The sequence below is a fragment of the Vanacampus margaritifer genome, chromosome 5 (genome assembly GCF_051991255.1).
Source record: "Vanacampus margaritifer isolate UIUO_Vmar chromosome 5, RoL_Vmar_1.0, whole genome shotgun sequence".
NCBI classification, from domain to species: Eukaryota; Metazoa; Chordata; class Actinopteri; order Syngnathiformes; family Syngnathidae; genus Vanacampus; species Vanacampus margaritifer.
In genome coordinates this window covers 3,831,254-3,843,905 of record NC_135436.1, presented here as the reverse complement: position 1 = coordinate 3,843,905, position 12,652 = coordinate 3,831,254, and the positions used below count along the sequence as shown (strand labels likewise).

General features: G+C 38.8%; 1 protein-coding gene across 2 annotated transcripts in view; it reads left to right on the top strand.

Annotated features, from left to right (window-relative positions):
- Positions 1-457: 457 nt before the first annotated feature.
- LOC144052543 (aldehyde dehydrogenase, dimeric NADP-preferring-like) overlaps positions 458-12,652 on the top strand; it is a 39,777-nt gene continuing 27,582 nt past the window's right edge. Inside the window, exons 1-5 of one of the 2 annotated variants that reach the window (XM_077566705.1) lie at positions 5,084-5,723; positions 5,797-5,899; positions 6,149-6,292; positions 7,554-7,598; positions 7,870-7,897. The gene's annotated coding sequence lies outside the window, so the exon portion shown is untranslated. Of the gene's footprint in view, positions 566-5,083; positions 5,724-5,796; positions 5,900-6,148; positions 6,293-7,553; positions 7,599-7,869; positions 7,898-12,652 lie in introns of those variants that run through there. The other variant, XM_077566704.1, reaches the window with a different exon arrangement.

The window sequence follows — 12,652 nt, the reverse complement described above, 5'->3', positions numbered from 1 at the left end:
ATGGACACATCTGAGTCAGTATCGGTAAAACAGACAAAGCCAGAGCATTTGCATGTTGTGTTACAAACATCAGTAAGTTTATACTTGAATGGTCATACTACTCTACTGCCTAAGGGACGTTACATTTCACACTTACAACCTAATATATTAATAATTCAGTAGTGAAAGTAGTAATGAGTAATCAGCTTTTATTGTTTTTTAACTCTTTTTAAAAATATATTTTGCCCCTTTAAATATTACCATTGAAAATAATTATATTACCTTTGAATTATTTGAGATACATAAAGTATATTTGACATATTTATTTGGAATGTTGACATTAATTTGGACATTATGACTCCGTCCATACAGAGTTATACGCTACATGGAGAGGTTGTCCTCTGAATAGAGTTTTTTTTTTTACTTGGGGTGTATCTTAAACAGAGGGACGGACCGTAAACAAGCTCAGTCTGTTGCTCAACCAAGCTGCAGCCCATTGGAAATCTGATCTTCTTTCTGATAAGATCTCTTCCACCTGACCCTTTCCACAGTCCATGGAAAGACAATTGATTAGACTTACATTAAGGTAAGTTTAACTTGATTAAATAATTTTGGAATACTTTATATTGAAATTGCATTTTTATTTTGATCTGACATGATGATCTGACATGACAGTTCAGCCATAATATGCTCAACATTATGAAGAAAATTTTGTGCATATGAATATTTAGATAATAGAATATACTTTACATCAAACAACTCATTTTAATGGTCATGCCAGCTATACACAGACTACACCAGGGTAGGCTAATTAATTTTGCAAAGGGGCCAGATGAGAAAATGCTTGCCAAGTCAATATATTAACCTCAACTTAACTCAAGTTTGTGTTTAGAAAATGCATATTTTCCCATTTCAATACATTGCTACTTGTGTTAATATGGTATGTATTATTCTAAGTAGGAAATACAAGTTTTAAACAGAATTCTAAGCATTATTAAAATGAAATCTTTACATTTTCAAAATTTGAATATTCATTTTGTGCACCAACCACCAACTCATTTTAGCCATTCTAATTCAGGAATCCCAAATATATAGATAAGTGGGAAGTATGAAAATATTCACATTAATTAAAAATGATCCAGTGATGACTTATAACACACTCAATATGTACAGAATATGAAGCTAGAGATTTGCATACAGTATAATCAGGCCAAATCCTCTTGGCCCTCTTCCTTCCGCCTTGCAGGAAATAAGAATGCTGCTAGCATTAGGACCTCTGTTGTCATTTTTGCTAGTCTTTTTTTGACAAAATAGTTGTCCGAGGGGTCAGAAAGTTTGCTAAATATAGCAAAAAATTCATAAAGTTGGCAACATAGACATTAGTGGGGTTCCCGTCCAATTATTCAGAATTTTTAAGCAAATTTACTGAAAATGCGCAAAACGGACATGCGACTTATGCCCTTTTCCATCTGTTCTCCTTTTGCGAATATTGAGGGGACTCCGCCGCTGTAGGTGAAAGGAGAAGAAAAAAAACAGGAAGCGAGTTTGCTTTTGTGATTCTTGATATACCGTACTAAAATTGCATTAATATACCAAAAATATTTCAGTTTCGTCAAATATATATATAAATATATATATATATACTTATGTATACTTATATATATACAAGTACGTACTGTATATATATATAAGTATACATAAGTATATATATATATATATATATATATATATATATATATATACAGTATATATATATATATATATATATATATATATATATATATATATATATATATATATATATATATATATATATATATATATATACATATGTATATATATACGGTACTCGAGCAGCCCTCAATGCGCCACACTAGGCCAAAGTCCGGGCTGCAACTGTTAGTGATGGGTCGTTCATGAACGAGCTGGTATAAAGTGAACGATGAGAGCTCTCTCTTCCTGTGTCGCTCTCATTTTTTCATGTGTCTGAAACGAGGTTTGGTTTCTCAGAGAGGGAGAGACTGAAAGAGAAAGGCGAGCGGGCGAGGGTATGCATTGAGTGTACTACACACGGAGCACGTGCTCCGTGTCTCCGCCAGTCAGAGAGAGACAGGAGGAGGAGAAAACAGAGAAGAGAGTTGAAGAGTTAAAACACACATGCATAGAAGAAACTTACAGTTATGGTTTGTTCTAAATAATAGCTAATAATGTAGCTAATAATAGCTTTATGCCTGCTGATTTAGTACAAACTATTTAAAAAAAGATTTTTGAATACAATTAACCTCAAGGAGCAAATCAATATTAAAATGGGACCTTTAAAAGGTGTTTGACTCTCTCTTTCATCTTCATGCATCTTTGATGTCATCCAAGAGAGCAGAGAGATGCTTCCCTTGACTGCTTGCTGTAGCTCCTTGTCTTTTCCCCTTTACAGCCTCTCCTTTCAAGGCATTATGCTACAATTACTAAATAAATAGACCAATTGTAACCAAACAGATTTATGGGATGCGAATGAATAAAACTGACTGTTGTCATTACAAGAAGGCAAAAGGGTATTTTTCACAGGCAATGCAAATGCAACTCAATGCAAATGCTTGTGACTACTAGCATCATACAAACCAGACACAAACAACAGTTCATCACATTTTGAAGTCAAAATAATCCCCACAAATCAAATTACAATGATCTAAAGTCCAATGCTTTTCAGTGCATGGATCACAGAGAGCTTCCTTTCATTGTCATTAGTCTTACTATGTAGTGGTTACATGGACATGCTACTTCACAACAAAATGATTATAGGTAGGGAATAGAGGGCAAACAAACAGTACAATTTCACTGGATTCATAACACAGTTACCTGGCTGGGGTAGAGCAGCATGGGAAGGAGATTCGTGTGTGTGTCTGTCCCACACCGTGACCGTGGGTAATTAGAGTTCATGTGACAAAGGAAGCGAGAGAGCTAGGTCGGGTGTGCGCGCAAACTCAGGGGACGCATATTGGGTATTTTTTCACACGCGATTAATTATGCAACTTTTCTAAAAGGTTGTGTCAACATTGACCTGTCCTCTGTAAAATGTTTATAAAAAAAACAACAACAAAAAACAAACTTTCCAAAGGGCACTTTTTTTGAGAGAGGGCAGAGGGGCAAGGGTGTGAGCACCACTAGGGGCCTACCTGTGCACGCCAGTGGTACCGAAGACGATTCACGTTAAATCAAACGATGCCATGTTCCGAAGCACGTCTTGAGTTGTGACTGTCCGGGATGTGTTGGTAATTTTCTATGGGGCACTTGAACGCAGCAGTGACAGTACACACAGTACACAGTCACCCACTTGCGCTAGATTTAATTCACGCTACGTTAAAATGCATTTCCGGGTTTGGGATTTGGCTTAATAAGGAAGCGACATTTGACCGCCGGCAAGCCAAACGAGAGGGAAGCTTCGCGATTCCCTTTGCTTGAGGGTGGTGCCCCACACCTGCGTGGACTTATTGGTGCTGAGGCCGAGCAGCGGCTAGGAAGTCCCCGCCATCGGCTCGCCATATGCAGGCACCACCGCCGCGACTGCCTCTTCTCAGCGCGGACCACACCGCGGACATACCAGATGTCTGTCTTCACCCACTCATTTGAATCATATTATAAAGTGTGTGGGTTTACCATTGTTACAATATATTGCTTATACCATATTTATAATTTCAAGGTTAACGATAAAACTGCAAAATCTTGTGGCCAACCTTTAGCACTAGCAAACCATACCACATTGGATACAGTCTACATTAAGTTTGCTCCCGAGTCCCAATTATTCTTTTCATTGTCATTCATGTCCTCTTCCAACTGTCATTTTTTGCGAGATTTCACTCCAAGTTGGCATTGAATTCATCGCGCTACGTGCACATGCACGTTCTTGAAAAACAACTGCACAAGGAACCAAAATAACACTAATACAGTTATTTATTGTCTGTTCTTGTATTACTGCTTAATTTTGTTCTTTATTTTGTTCATTGTTAAGTAATAGTAATATTAATTTATGGTATTATTTATACTTTATAACGTTATATCTTGATTCTTTTATTTTTTTATACTCCATCCTCTCTGGCTCATGTGTTTTAAATTTGTTATGTTTTATTATTTATCAGAAAATCTGACATAAAGTAAAATCATGAATCTGAAAAATGGCTGTTAAAGTGAATGCTATTATTATTTTTTAATTATTTTATAGTTAAATAAATTAACATTTATTACCACAAACAACTGAACAAAAGTACCGAAAATTGGTATTGTTCAGTACCGGAATCGATACCCCAGCACCGATAATTGAGACCAAACTGGTTCAAATGCGATAGGTACCCATCCCTACTTGAATGCAGCACATGCTGTTTTTTCAACTTCTATCCACGGTCCGATAAATGTAGCAAAGACATTTGCATTTTTGCAAACAGTTTTTCTTTATGCCATAAAATCTTCAACATTAAAACTCGCCATCCCTTACCAGCCCTACTGTAAATGGGTTAGGGTTAGGGTTAGGGCTAACCCTAACCCTAACCCATTTACAGTCAGTAGAGTGAAATACTTGGTTTACCAAGTCATTTTTCAAAATGTATGCTAAATTTGTTGTAAATATTTAAAAGAAAAGCTAAATTACAAGAGCCGTTTGAGAGCCAAAAAGAGCTGTCTTTTTTCACTGAGGCGATCCAAATGAACCGGATCACCCAAAAGAGCCGAAAATCCCATCACTAGCGACTGTGCATGGTATTTATGTGAGTCCATGTGAGTCAGCGCGACAAATATATAACCCAAAAGACCCTTCGAAATGGCGCTGAGACGACACGTAAGCAAGGATGCGCCGCAGCAACTGTTATGGTATATGCCACCGGCACCACTTTGCGGCAAATCAACCCACATACGGCAACGTTCGTCTCCTTGGCTGTGCGGTGTGCGCCATCAACGCTAACGTCCGGTGGAGCGAGCGACACATTGGGTGAGTTTTTTCCTCAAGTAAGTAACAACGCTATGTCCTGCGTTCCCATCTTTATCCAGAGTTTACGTTGCCATGTAAATTGACGTTTAACAGTTATGTATGACTATATTTTGTGTACTAGTCTATTACTGGGAACATCCTAGACGCAAGCTAAACCTAAGCGAAACAGCTAGTTTAGCCATCAGCATGGAGGGATTGGACGATGTCACCATATCAGTTTTAAGGGGTAATGTATTACATTTAAATATAGGCAGAAATGGGGTGACTTGAATTTTACAAGTCCAGACTAGAGCATTTTACATATTTTTGTTGCTCCGTCATTCATTGACGCCCGGGCCCCCTTCCATTGTCGTCAGCCTTTTTTTTTTTTATAAAGCCGAACCAACCTGTAATTGCAGTTTAAAAAAAAAGGATTTACAAGGGGTACGACATCAATGGAAGATATTTATTTTTTTGAAAACATCTTAATGTCAGTTTCTCACTTTGTGCCTTACAGCTAAATCACCTGCTGCTAGTGCCAATCCGGGTGTGGACAGTCGAGCAACCTTGGCCAAGCACTACAAGGCACTACAGGCTTTGTTTAAAAGAAGAAGAAAAAGAAAACTACCAGGATGTTTCTCAGCTTCTGGACTTGGAATTTCCAGCCAGAAGAACAATTATTGACTGATAACATTCGTGAGGAGTCCAGACCTAAAAAGATTGTTGAAGGTCATCCCTGTTTTAAGGACACTGGACCTGTAAGTCATCGTTGATTGTGCCTAATTGATAGACGGTAATAGACACTCACTGTTTTAGATTTGGATTTTCACCTCTATAGCCATTTACTCATATGTCAATTTTTTAAGCAATATTTTATAGGTGATGGATGAACTACGACGCATTCTGGACATGAGAAGCTGGAACTTCATCAGTGAATTAAAGGAAAGATGGCATGTCTTCTGCCAAAGGGTACAGTTTTTTTTGTGTGTGTCCAAAAGATGTTGAAACCACCAATGGGAATGGACAAAGGTAAAAAATGTTTTGCTCATGATCACAGTGAGAGTGAGTGGTTAAATATGGAGGACCAAAAATGACAAAATAAATACATAAATAAAGTGAAAATAAAAACAGATGTAAAGATACCATTTAAAAATTGAATATAAAAAAATTATATAAATGGAAATAAAAACAAAATAGATAGTGTTTTTTTCTTTTTAGAAAAAAAATGGCATCTTTAGCCGGAGTTGTATTGTCGCCGTGCGAGAGGACTCACGTATCAGATGCCCAAATCCCGCTGCTTAGGCCAAGAGGTCCCGAGGGAGACCAGCCGTTGAACCAGCTCGCGCTCGGAGGATGGAGCAGGTACGGATTGACGCACGGGGGGGTTGCGTGCTGCCAGAGTCTGAACTTTGGTTGCTGGGTGACGCATAGGGTCACGGAAAAATTTGTCGGTGGCTTTGTGCCACCAAGGTGGGATGAAACACAAAAAAAGAAAAATGAAAGGCGAAAAGTCCTTCTGGCAGGAGGGCGCACGCCGGCGGTTTTAAAGTTATGGGGCGTGTCCTTCAAACGGGGTGCGACGTCCCCACTTTTGGCTTAATCCAAGTCAGAGACTTTTAAAACCCCAATTTTTTTAAAAATTAATAATTAAGAATTCAATTTGGTCAGGCTGGCAGGTCAAGTTCTTCCAAGCAAAACATGTTATCGTTACACATATCAACTAATAACGCATCATGAGATCATTTTGTTCTTTCCGGAGTAACTAAATAAGCTCTTGATTTACCATTATCATTCCTGTTCAAATGCATATGGCATTCCTTTTTCAAAACATACATGATGTGAAACATTCAGTTGAGCGTAAGTTCACTTGTATGTGATGAATTTCTTATGTGAAATGTCTAAGATTGTTTTGTGGGTTATATGTGTTTCATGTTAGGGCAGTTCCGATCGTGACCACTTAAGGCGCTCTAGTCACGTGTAACCTCCAAGAAGGCTGGAATGTACTGACCAGGATTCCAACGGACCGTTTGGCCCATGTTGTTTATGACTTTTACAAGAGTTTGCAGACTGCCAGTATGTAATATCAGCAGGGGTGCAGATGAAGCTTTCCGATAAAATACTTTGGTGCCATAAACTCGTGGTTGACTTAAAAAAAAATAATCTCTTTTGGACTGTCTCTGGCTTAGGTAGAAAGGGGGAGAGCGGCGACATCTGACCCCACCCTAGGTTGACTAAGCACATATTTCCAAGAGTGAAATGTTAATTTATTTGTTTGAAAGGAGCAATACACATTAATCAACATTTTATAATGTAAATGTGCCCAAGTTAGCTAAATCAAGCTAATTTCCATTGGCAGTCCCTTGGACGGATGTAAAAGACAACCTAAAATGAGAGTCTTAATCGTCTCACAACTCGATTCTCTATTCTAACTGGGTGAAGAGTCACTGATATTTTAGTATTAGGTTGATGTCATATGCCTAGGCAAGCCAAAGATTGAGACATTTACCTCCGAATGGTGAAGTTTGTTGAAGTGTTTAAATAAACAATTAATCTTTTTTTTTCAACAGTTGCAAGAGGCTGTTGATAATGTTGTTCACTGTTCCCCTCTGTTTTTACTCCTCAGAAGAAAGTGAGAGATCTAAGACAGGCTCTGGTTCATGTTTTTGAGGTGAGCAATGCAAAATATACGGGACCATATTTACTTTATTTTTTTAAATTGTAAACTAACTGAAGGTGTATTTTTTGCTTTCTTCAACTGAGTATTTATATATGTTTTCTTCCTTTTGTTTTGCATTTTGTTTGATTAAAAAGCTAAGATATTGCTTTCTCCATAATGTAACAATTATTTATTTGATTGCAACCAACCTATTTACCTTAAGGTCAAAGTTCCAGAGAACTACAACCATTATTCTGATAGACGGATGTCTTATGTGTTTTAGGGAAAAGAAGACCCCAAATCCTACTTGAGTAAGAGCTCTCTTACTGCCTGGTACTGATTGTTGGTTCAACTAACTGCCTACTAGCGGAAGGAGATGTGCCCGTAACTACATTTCCCCAAACACAAGGTCACTGAAGGTGTTTTATCCCTGATGAAATACTATTTCACCCTACATCTGACATACTCTAAGTGTGTCGCTACTTTGCTGTCACTCATACAAACAGAGGTCCTACTGGACAACATTCATGAGAGAGATCTCATCATCTTACAAAGAGATCTCATCATCTTACAAAAAAAAGCATGGCTGAGTGGAAGGCTTTTATTGGCCAGTAGATGCAAAATGGCACCCCCTTTTTCCCTGAGGTTGCTATCCACATGCAATGGTGGATAAGTTGATCAGATGTTCAGTTTGTGAGACCTCTTCAGTTTTAAGTATTTAAGGCGAATGTTACGGGCAAAGCAATTGTTTATATGGTTTACATACAGTATATTTTTTGCTTTGTATATGTTTTGATTTTTTTTTTTTTGAGTGATATATGTAGAGTTTTCCCTACAAAAATGCATGCCAGTGGCAATATTTATTGACCTGAAAACGGTGTGTTTGAATAAATATTGGATGCAAGACTAATTTCTAACTTCTTTGCCTTATTTGGAGCTGGTAATGTCATATTGAGAACTTACTGTCGTGTACTTGCCTTATTTGAAGCTGATAATGTCTTAAATCGAGAACAGTATTACTTACAATTATGACTCAAAACCCCCTTAATGGTATTTTGTTTTCTCAACTTAAAGATAATAGTGTCTCAAAATGCGTCTTTCTAATCTTACTTCAAGTAGATGACTTTCTTAAATCTAGAACAATTACTAAAATATAAGACTTAAAATAAGTGAAATACACTTGAAATAATAAGAATGGTACCAAAGGTCATACTGGCTTTCAGGAGAAAAATACTATTTTCAAGCATCACAGCCTTATTATGTGATGGAAATATCTGACTACCCAAGTAAAATATAACTAATAATTGAATTATTAAAGCTTATTTTAAGACATGTAAGTCCTATGAGCCTTTGGAATGATGTCTTATTTCAAGAAAGAACATTTTCACTTGTTCCTTTGGCAGATTATTATTATTTTTGCTTAATTCAAGCAAAAAAATATCCATCCATCCATTTTCTTAATCGCTTTTCCTCACAAGGGGGCGCTGGAGCCTATCCTAGCTGGCTTCGGGCAGTAGGCGAGGTACACCCTGAACTGGTTGCCAGCCAATCGCAGGGCACAGAGACAAACAACCATACTCACAATCACGCCTATGGACAATTTGAAGTGTTCAATTAACCTGCTATGCATGTCTTTGGAATGTGGGAGGAAACCGGAGTACCCGGAGAAAACCCACGCAAGCACGGGGAGAACACGCAAACTCCACCCAGGAAGGCCAAAGCCCGGACTCGATCTCACGTCCTCTGCACTGGGAGGTGGACGTGCTAACCAGTCAGCCACCGTGCCGCGCAAAAATATCTTGTTTTATTATTTTTTTTACTCATTTTTAGATCCACATTTTTTCCAGTGTATTTCGAACCATTCAATGGTTTTATTCATAGCCTTAATTTGTAAGGCTATGAATAAATAGCAGGCTGCTTCTTTTATATAGCGCTTTTCCACCAGATTGTGATCTTGAATTAGATTTTGTTGTGTAGGTTATGCTGCTTGTGGATGTAAAGTGCCCACTTTTGTGCCTGACAAACGGATGACAAGCGGATTTAGGACTCAGGTGCAGAGAGAAGCACCCGGCGTGGAGGCTGTCATACTTCAGAAACTGTATTTCTTTGGCCTAGTGCCACAAAAATCTCACTCATTTCCAAAACCTGGAAATGTATTTAGCGTATGAAGTCCTGCGCAAGTAGGTGACGTCAGGTGGACCAAGTGCGTCATGAACAATCTTTGAAAGACGTGCTTCAGAACCAAAATATGGCACCGTTTAATTTTACGTGAATCGGTGCTTGGAAGTACCGAACCAAATCAGTCCATACCACAAAAAGTACCGTCTTCGGTACCCATCCCTAGTGTGAAGGGGTGAGTGGGTACAACCGGACAGTGATTTGGCAATAGTTTGTGGAGAGGGCTTGTCTGCAGCAGGCTGCCTCCGCTTGTGGACACTGGACAGGCACGCACACACACAGTGGCGTGTAAAGCGTCAATACAAAATTTTTTTGCGGTCCATATGGGCGTATTGTCCCGTGCAGGGTGGACTGAACTGTCCGGTCTAAGACCAAGAACCGTTGCATCCCTAGTGTATGGGGTCTTTGGAGATGGTGCTGGTTTTCCTGTGGAGCCTGCCAGCATAGATCTCAGACAGAGGGGGCAGCGTAATGCCATCACACTCTCTGCTGTTTTCAACACCCTCTGGAGAGTTTTCCTTTCCGCTGCTGTGCAGCTCGCATACCACACCGTGACCAATATGACTTTCCACAGTGGCCTTGTAGAACCTGCAGTCTGCTTCTGTGTTCCATCACGTAAGTCGAGTGTGCAGTCAACCTGCTGAGTGGAAAAAAAGAGGACTATTTCCAATCTGTCATCTTTCACAATTTCCCACAGTATGTCTCCTGTTCTCTGGAAGATTTCATCTTTGTTTTTGAAGTCCGAGAATAGTTGTTCTTAAATCTTAATTAGGCGCTTGATGTGAGGTACGCCAGGTTTAAACACATTTGAGTGTCGCACATCGGCGTATGTTTTAAATTAAAAAAGTTAAATAAAATAAAAATACGCATTTTAATTTCTCCCCAAATGCATACAGTACATTAAAAGCCGTTTGAGAACCAAAAAGTGCCCACTTTTTTCACTGAGCCGATCCAAATAAACCGGTCACCCAAAAGAGCCGAAAATCCCATCACTACCTTTCATCTCTCTGTGCTGATCTAGCGGTTCAAATGTATGGTGCTTGTGGAGTCGCGATGTTAATGGTTCTTGGTGGAACAGAATTGTAAACAAATCCCTCCTCACCATTTTTCGGCAAATCTCTACTTTGTTTTGATAAACTTTTTTACCGCCAAAAACGTTTAATGACGTTTAGTGAAATTCAAATGAATGCCGCCAAAAAACTCAAATTTACATTTACTCCGGGGGGGGATTTCACAAAAGACAATGGGCAGTGGAAGTTGTTGTGCAGCGCTGCCTACTCAATGGCCTTTTAAAATCACAAAAAGTAAGTAAGTATGACCAGCATTGTATCTCTTTTCAATGTTTAAATGAAACATGGCGGATCTTAGGAAATAGAACGTTTTCAAGGATGACATGAATGATCAAAGCCTTTGTCACATTTAATCTAATTCACAGAGCGTCACTAAACAAAAAATATTTGTGTCAAAGTCACTGTTGTGCAGAAAATTAATTTTTTTACAAAAAGCTCATTTTCTCCTTTTCTTTTCAATTTTCACTCAATGTCACTCAAATTAACTATTTTCAAATGGTGATTACTAAAGAACGGATTAAGGTTGAAACACTTTTTTTAATGAAAGAATGGAATGCCATCTTTCATTTGGTATGCAGCATGTTTGTGTAGTTAAAGTACATAATATTCTGCTTGCCTTGAGAGATGAGTTAAAATGCTCGAAATCGGCTGGCACTGTCGGGGTTGTTTTTTGGAAAACGTGTGGCAGTAAAAGAGTTAATGTCACTCTAGTCAAAGTTGTCAAACCCGAATGAGTTCTAGGCGAGGGACGCAGATGCTTGTGAAAATGCTATGTTCATTGTGAAGGTCCAGAAGGAATAAATGTCCAAAACAAAAGTCACTACACATTTCCGCTGTCAAGACATCTTTATTGTGACAAGGTCTGACAACAACGTTCAAGGACGCATCTGTCGAGGAAGGAGGCATCTGTACTCGCTCCTGCACTCGCTCGTCACTTCTATTTTGTTGATTTTTACATTTTACATTGGGACTTTTAACTACATTGTTGCAACATGCCTGGCGGAAAAAGAGCTGACGAGATTGAGATAAAATCTTCTCTTGCAAAACTCAAAGAAATGGTCATCGAAATACTTCATCGAGCCACTTCTTCAGGAAATTCAGCAGTTAAAGAGATAGATACAAGAAAAAGATTGACGCATTGTCGCCTTGGAACAAAAAGTGGATAATTTGGAACAGTATCTTTGTATCAACGATGTGATAGTTACAGGAATCAAGATTAAACCGCGCCGCGGCCATCCGGCAAGAGCTGCGACCGGCACGAGCTGCGACCGGCACGAGCTGCGACCGGCACAAGTGCAGTTGATTCTGACCAAACTTCAGCGGACGAGACTGTGGAACAGCAAGTGACAACTCAAATCAGAGATTTGGGATTAATTGTGAATCCAGGGCACATTCAGATGTGCTTTTCGCTTTCAACTGGGGAGACACGACCACCGGCAGTTGTGATTAGGTTTGTTGAAGAAAAAGATTCAAATTAAAAAGTAAACATGTTTACCTCAATGAAAATTTGACTAAACGGAATGCTGACATTGCCAAAAGGGCGCGACAACTGAGAAAGAATGGACTTATTGAAAACATGTGGACAAAAGACTGTAATATCTTTATTTAAACAAAAGAAAACTCATCTGCTCAAAAGAAAATATGGATTGTTAAGAGAGTGGAAGAATTGGCGGAGTTTGAGAGACAGTTGTTACGTTCACACTGCAGGTCTTAATGCTCAATTCCGATTTTTGGGTGAAATCTGATTTTTTTGAATAAGCGTTCACATTACCTATTAAGGCAGCACGGTGGCTGACTGGTTAGCACGTCCGCCTCCCA